At 45.5% G+C, this 7,766-nt stretch overlaps 1 protein-coding gene across 1 annotated transcript in view; it reads left to right on the forward strand.

Moving 5' to 3' along the window:
* The window catches only part of LOC144612204 (myelin-associated glycoprotein-like), a 760,913-nt gene that overhangs the window by 341,925 nt on the left and 411,222 nt on the right, over nucleotides 1–7,766 (forward strand).

A 7,766-nucleotide genomic window follows, 5' to 3' on the forward strand; every position in this document is an offset into this window, starting at 1 on the left:
AACCCATCCCTGCTGCTTAAAAAAACTCTCCTAAATTTACGGCCCTTTGTCCAGCCTGCCTCTATCCCTGTACCACATTATCAGTGCCCCAACGAACTCGGTGGTAGTTCAATCATCCTGTCCCTGACGGTTTAATAGCCCTGTCCCTCGTTGAGTGGTAGTTCAACCATCCTGTCCCTGACGGTTTAATAGCCCTGTCCCTGGTTGAGTGGTAGTTCAACCATCCTGTCCCTGACGGTTTAATAGCCCTGTCCCTGGTAGAGTGGTAGTTCAATCATCCTGTCCCTGGCGGTTTAATCCTGTTTCTCACCTCGACCAAGCCCCTCGCCTCGACCAAACCCCTCGCCTCGACCAAACCCCTCGCCTCGACCAAACCCCTCGCCTCGACCAAACCCCTCGCCTCGACCAAACCCCTCGCCTCGACCAAACCCCTCGCCTCGACCAAACCCCTCGCCTCGACCAAACCCCTCGCCTCGACCAAACCCCTCGCCTCGACCAAGCCCCTCGCCTCGACCAAGCCCCTCGCCTCGACCAAGCCCCTCGCCTCGACCAAGCCCCTCGCCTCGACCATGCCCCTCGCCTCGACCATGCCCCTCGCCTCGACCATGCCCCTCGCCTCGACCATGCCCCTCGCCTCGACCAAGCCCCTCGCCTCGACCAAGCCCCTCGCCTCGACCAAGCCCCTCGCCTCGACCAAGCCCCTCGCCTCGACCAAACCCCTCGCCTCGACCAAACCCCTCGCCTCGACCAAACCCCTCGCCTCGACCAAACCCCTCGCCTCGACCAAACCCCTCGCCTCGACCAAACCCCTCGCCTCGACCAAACCCCTCGCCTCGACCAAACCCCTCGCCTCGACCAAACCCCTCGCCTCGACCAAACCCCTCGCCTCGACCAAACCCCTCGCCTCGACCAAACCCCTCGCCTCGACCAAACCCCTCGCCTCGACCAAACCCCTCGCCTCGACCAAACCCCTCGCCTCGACCAAACCCCTCGCCTCGACCAAACCCCTCGCCTCGACCAAACCCCTCGCCTCGACCAAACCCCTCGCCTCGACCAAACCCATCACCTCAACTAAACCCGTCACCTCACACCCAATCCTAGCCTCCATTGAACTTTACCTCAACCAAAGATACTAGAGGAACAAGGTTGACCAATCGACCATAAAAACCGTAGTACGTCATGACGCCATTTTAGTGGGCAGAAACTCGCGGAAATCATTTTAAAAGAAAAATAACAAAAATTTGTGAATTGATAGATGAGACATATTCTGCATTTTAATGGTATCATCACACACACTGTTCCCCCACAACACTGATTACACTGCGAGAGGCAGAGCGAGCGGGGGGGGGGGGGGGGGGGGGGGGATAGCGGGAGCAGCAGCATTTTCCCCGTTCCCAGGCTCCCGAGAGGACATTTATCCGGCATCTTCTGCCCACTCTCCATGTCAAAGCTCCCTGGGATAAATAGCGGGAGCGGGAGAGAGGCGGCGATTAGTTGAGGCGGGGATTAGGTGTGAGGTGGAGTTTAGTGGTGTGGTGGAGTTTAGTGGTGAGGTGGGAGGTTTAGTTGCGGTAAAGTTTAGTCTTGCTCAGTTTAGTGAGGTGAGATTCAGTGAGTTTTGCGCATTAATGAAATTTAGTTAATTGAGATTTAGTTGAGGTGAGGTTTAGACGAGGTGAGGTTTAGTTGTGGTAAATTTTAGTCGGGAGGTTTAGTTGAGGTGAGGTGGGGTTTAGCCAAGGCGGTTTAGTGAGGTGAGGTTTAGTGAGGTAAAGTTTAGTGGAGATGAGGGTTTTGTTAAGGTGTGGGGTTGAGTCAAGGTGAGGTTTGGGTTGAGGTGAGGTTTAGTTGAGGTAAAGTTTAGTCGTGAGGCGGGAGGTTTAGTTGAGGTAAAGTTTAGTCTTGTGCAGTTTAGTGAGGTGAGATTCAGTGAGTTTTGAGGTTTAGTGAAATTTAGTTAATTGAGATTTAGTTGAGGTGAGGTTTAGACAAGGTGAGGTTTAGTTGAGGTGAGGTGGGGTTTAGCCAAGGCGGTTTAGTGAGTAGGGTTTAGTGAGGTTTGAGTTAAAGTTTAGTTGAGGCAAAGGTTTAGTCGAGGTGAGGTTTAGTCGAGGCGAGGTTTAAGAGTGAGAAGATATGTTTAGTCGTGAGGTGTGAGGTTTAGTGGAGGTGAGGGGTTTAGGTGTGAGGTGAAATATAGTAGTGAGGTGTGTTTAGTTGAGGGGCGACGTTTAGTGAGGTAAAGTTTAGTCAAGGCGAGGATTTAGTCGAGGTGTCAGGTTTAGCCGAGGTGGGGTTTCGTCGAGGTGGGGTGTTGCCGAGGTGAGATTTAGTCGAGGTGAGGTGTGAAGTGAGTGGCTGAGCTCAGGAAGGGAGACCGAGGTGCTGCTGAAGGAGACGAGACCATGTCTGGGATGCAGGGCTCAGAGGTGAGACTCCAGGGAGCTTTGACATGGAGAGTGGGGAGAAGATGCCGGATAAATGTCCTCTCGGGAGCCTGGGAAAGGGGAAAATGCTGCTGCTCCTTCTCAGATCATCACAACCCCAGGAATTGGTGTCAATGAGGAGTGGATGAGCTTCCTGGACTCTGAAGTGGATCACTGACATTAATATTGATCTGGGAGGCCATTCAGACCATCTCCCTCATCCTTCTAGTTGTCTGTCTCCATCTGGCAACTTTCCCCAGCTGTGAGGAAAGAATATTAACCTGAAATATTCACTCCGTTTCTACTTCCACAGATGCTGCCTGGCTTGCTGATTATTATCTCGGGCAATTATTTTTTTTTACAATAGTGTTTTTGCAGGAGCCACTGTGTGCTTCTCCTGACTTCAGTGTGGGGGAAGTCCATGATTGTCACTGTCTTCATTGCCAGAAATGTAGACACTGATTTCTGTTGGCTGGAAGCTGCAATCTTGAATCTTGACAGGCAACATTTTGGGTCTGGACCTTTCAGGCAGATCACGCCAGACCTGCACTATAAATGCAGTTTCCTCTCTTACTGTGATATGGTTTATTACTTCTTGGAATCAATAAAGTGTTGATCTTCCTGGAATGTAATTAACAGCTGATTTCTTTCAACCGTAGAAAAAAACTCACTATATTCTGAGTGAAGAAATATCTAATTTCTATCCTGAAGAAGTTACCCTTTAATTTTAAGTTGTGATTCTTTATCCTGGAATTGTCCTGTATTAAATTTTTTAAATGATATTTTCAAATCTGTTTTGGAATTAATATCTGATGATTACAGATTATGCACCAAAGTGAATCAGATACAATGTTTGTTTTTCCAGGATGCTGACAAGTTCAAAGACATTGCTGGCTATTTTTCCAAGGAAGAGTTTGAAGAAATAAGTGACTGGGAGAAGCTCCGTTATAAGAACGTGAAGCGGAATTATGAAGCCATGCTTGCTGTTGGTTTGTACAAAATTTTGTCCACTTTTTTTCCCTTTTTGCCCTTTTCTAATGATGCATGCTGACATGAATTTTTTTCCCACATGAAAACTAAATAGATCTGTGGTTTCTGAGACCAGGTCCTTGGTGAGATCCTTCCTTTTCACCATTTCACTCCACAGGTATACTTTGACAATATGTCTGAGGATATTGAACATTCCTGTTCTTTGATAACATAATTGCTGTTGGCTTCTTCATTGTGATCTTGGTCTCTGAAGTCATTGGCAGATTTTCCTTCAAGAAAGTGAGTTCACATCAAGCATCCAGTCCAGACAGTGTTCATGGCTGAGTACGAAAAACCTGTGCCGAGTAACTACTATGAGAATTCAGGAATATCCTCAACCTCTTGCATCTGTGCTCAAGGTTCCCACCTGATCCAACATTGGATCTATCGTTCCCATGTTTAAGAAGGCCACTGTGATCTACCTCACTGACTTCCATCTGGTAGCACTCAGATTCACGGTAATAAAGTGCCTACAGAGGTTGGCTAGGGTGCAAATCCACTCTTGCCTCACAAATGTTAGACAGAGCTCTAGGGGATAGTGGAATCAAGGGATATGGGGAGAAGGCAGGCACAGGTTACTGATTGTAGATGATCAGCCATGATCACAATGAATGGCGGTGCTGGCTCGAAGGGCCAAATGGCCTCCTCCTGCATCTATTTTCTATGTTCTATGACTTGGATCCACTTCAGTTTGTGAACTGTCAAAGCTGGTCAAAAGTAGATGCCATCTCACTAGCTCTGCACTCTGCTGTAGACCACCGAGAATACATGTCAGGCAGCTATTCATCAACTACAGCTTGGCATTCAACACTATCATCCCCTCCAAATTACCAGTAAGGCCCAGTACCTGGTTCTCTGTGCCTTCCTTTGCAACTGGATGTGAGAGAGAGAGAAATTGGTTGAGTGGTGCTACAACAATAACCTCTAGCTGAACTCTTAACAAACTTGTGCAGATGTACTGTAGAAAGTATCCTGACTGGTTGCATCATGGCCTGCTAAGGCAATCCAATGCAGAGGAATGCAAGAGGCTGCATGGTGTGGTGGACTCGACCCAGTCCATCACAGGCACACACCTCCCCACCATCAATAGTATCTACATGAGAACCCACCTCAAGAAGGCGGCATCGGTCATCAAGGTTCCCATTCATCCGGGCTGTTCTCTCATCTTGCTGCTACAATCAGGTAGGAGATACTGAAGCCTGAAGTCTCACCACCAGGATCAGGATCTGCTACTTTCTGACAACTATATTCTTGAAACCATATGTGCAATCCTAATGCAACCGTGATTCCTATTGCACAACCATAGACTTTTCATAACAACGTAATTTGACTGATGTCTTGTAGAGTTGCACAGTCTTCTCGCAGCAGTCTTACAGAATTTCTACATAATTAGTTTTATGTATATCCGTCTCTAAACCTGTTATGCTTCTGCAAAGTAGCCTTTCATTGTATCTACATCGTACATGCATACAACAATAAACTTGACATAATTTGGAAAAATTGGGATCGTTATCAAACAAACCTGTGTCATCACTTGTGCATGCCAGAGACTGAGTTATTCCAACACTTTGTGCTTTATCCTTGAAGTTCCTCTCTTAACATGTCACTGCTCCCTCAAGTACAGCACACCCCTGCAAAACATTTCCATAATGAGCCTTGGAAAATGGGAATATATTTCCATATGTCTGGAAAAACCCATTGGAGGAAAACACAGGCAGTGATTTCTGTTGTGCGAAGGAGTGAGTAATTGAAGATACAGACTCCAATCTGAAACTAACTGTTTGGTCCACTGTGCAACAGTAATTCCTGCTCTCCTTAATGTCCCAGAGACAGGTACTACTTGCAACAGACTCCACAAGTTTGTAGATGCTTAATCAAATGTGTCATTAATGACGCATCTATAAGTTTGCAGATGACACCGCTGTCTGGTCATGAACAATGAGGAGACAGAGTACAGGAAGGAGAAAGAGTACCTTGTAACTTAGTGTCAAATTAACAACATCCCCTTCAATGTCACAAGATGAAAAGCTAGTTCTCGACTTCAGGATAGAATACATGCCCCAATCATCATCAATAGTGCCAAAGTTCAAAGGATTCTTGGGCGTAAGATTACCAACAATTCTTTGTGGACCAATCTCATTGAAACAACAGCCACTGTTCCCCACAGTTAACAGACTACTGAATGGTCCTTCGATAAGCTAGATACAGTCCTGATTCTCCAACCTAGTTCGTTTTCTCTGGAACTGTTGCATGACAATGCTGAGAAATATATTTTGCAGTCTGCCATCTTTCCCTTCACTCTACCTTTTCTACTTGTGATGTATTATGTGATTTGATTGGATAGCATGCAAGTTAAAGCTTTTCCCAGTATTGCAAACACGTGACAACAATAAACATAAACCAACTGCTCTCTTTGTAAAATTCTGCAAATTAATTGACAGGATTACGTAAACCATAGGCATTGGTTTCTCCCAGATGAACAGAGTGGCATCAAGGCTCCAGATCTTTCAGAATGCACAAAATGCTTTATGGCTGCCCTTTATGAAAATGTAACAGCATAATTAATTTGTGGGAATCCTTGATCTGTGGCTGTTCAAGATGGAGGAGGACCACCTGGAAGGCCTTTTGACCTCTTCAAGAAATCAAAGAGTCTCAAAAATATCATGATCCCAACCTCATAAGCCATTCACTCATATAGACATCAGCAGCAGAAACTTTAGGTTACTCCAAGACCTACAGAATCAGTTCTCTCAAAACTGACAGAGCTGGAATGGGAGTAGTAATCCTCTACACCAAGGGATTGCCAATAAACAAGGGATATCAATGTGGACATTGAAATATATCTCAACATCCCTGGAAGAGATCATCCACAACACTCAAGAAGCCTGGCACTCTTCATTCCAAAGTACACTGGTTTCTCCAACCTGAAATGCACTGTTTACTATCTCCATAATGCACTGGAGTCTTTGTGGTAAGACTTCTATAACAACATGTCCCAAACCTGCAGCCTCTACATCATAAAGGTTGAGGGCAATGGGTGCTTGGGAGCACCACAACCTCCACATTCTGCACCATGTCACACAAGGGGCAATTTGGAAAGAACAAGAAATGCCAGCTCTGCCTGTGATGCCCTCATTCTTTCAATTAATAAACAAATGTCTGAAAGATAATGTTTAGAATTAAATGTTGCGGTATCTGTTCCTGCCCTCATTTTTATGTGCACACACACTTTTTTAGTTAGTTTTTGAGATACAGTGTGGAAACAGGCCCTTTTGGCCCACTGGGTCTGTGCCGACCAGCGATCCCCGCATTAACACTATCCTATACACTTCTAGGAACAATTTACTTTTACATTTACCAAGCCAATTAACCTACATACCTGTACATCTTTGGAGTGTGGGAGGAAACTGAAGATCTTGGAGAAAACCTACGCAGGTCACGGGGAGAACGTACAAATTCCGTACAGACACCACCTGTAGTCGGGATCGAACCCGAGTCTCCGGTGCTGCATTCGCTGTAAGGCAGCAACTTAACCGCTGTGCCCACTGGTCATTGGAAATTTGAAAGGTCCCAAGGGAGAAACTCCTGCCTGATATATTAATGCCTTGCAAATTTATTGACTTTGCAAGGCATTAATATATCAGGCAGGAGTTAATAATAATATATCAGGCAGGTTACGTGTGTCAAACCGTAAGATTTGTCTTATAACTTTTGATGAAATGAGTACACCCAGCAGACTTGTGATTAGTCCTAGATTATTGGCAGCAGGATATGTACAGTTTTGCTTTTAATGACTATTTCCTCCAGGAGATGTTCCTTACCAACATTCAAAAATTCCATCAGTGATTTCAAATTGAACTAACTTTACAATCAATACCAAAGCTTTATGTCATTCAGAAGATGGTGACCATGGATAGCACAACCCCATAGACATTGGGGCACAGTTATGCTTTTTGATGTTGCAACTTGTCACAGTCCTGAAATCAGAAATTGGACAAAGGTCAATGTTCCCATTAATGAAGAGGTGGGTTGCCCTAGTTGTTCATTATTCAATCCATGTACTCAACCATGGCACAAAGTGTCACTGTGAGTACAGGCAGCTAGAATAAGCCATTACTTTAAACCTGGAGGAATGGAAAGAAGAATTCTGATTGATTTCACTTACCACAGGGACGAGTGGTCATTGCGATTTCTGACCTGGAAATATACACATTCTCATCCGTCATACTCTTCATGCTGGTTGATTTTTCTTTAACTCTGAAAAATAATTGTAAGGTTGTTTGCTGTCTTTGTCAAATAGACGTGACAATT

This window comes from Rhinoraja longicauda, chromosome 43 (genome assembly GCF_053455715.1).
Source record: "Rhinoraja longicauda isolate Sanriku21f chromosome 43, sRhiLon1.1, whole genome shotgun sequence".
NCBI classification, from domain to species: Eukaryota; Metazoa; Chordata; class Chondrichthyes; order Rajiformes; family Arhynchobatidae; genus Rhinoraja; species Rhinoraja longicauda.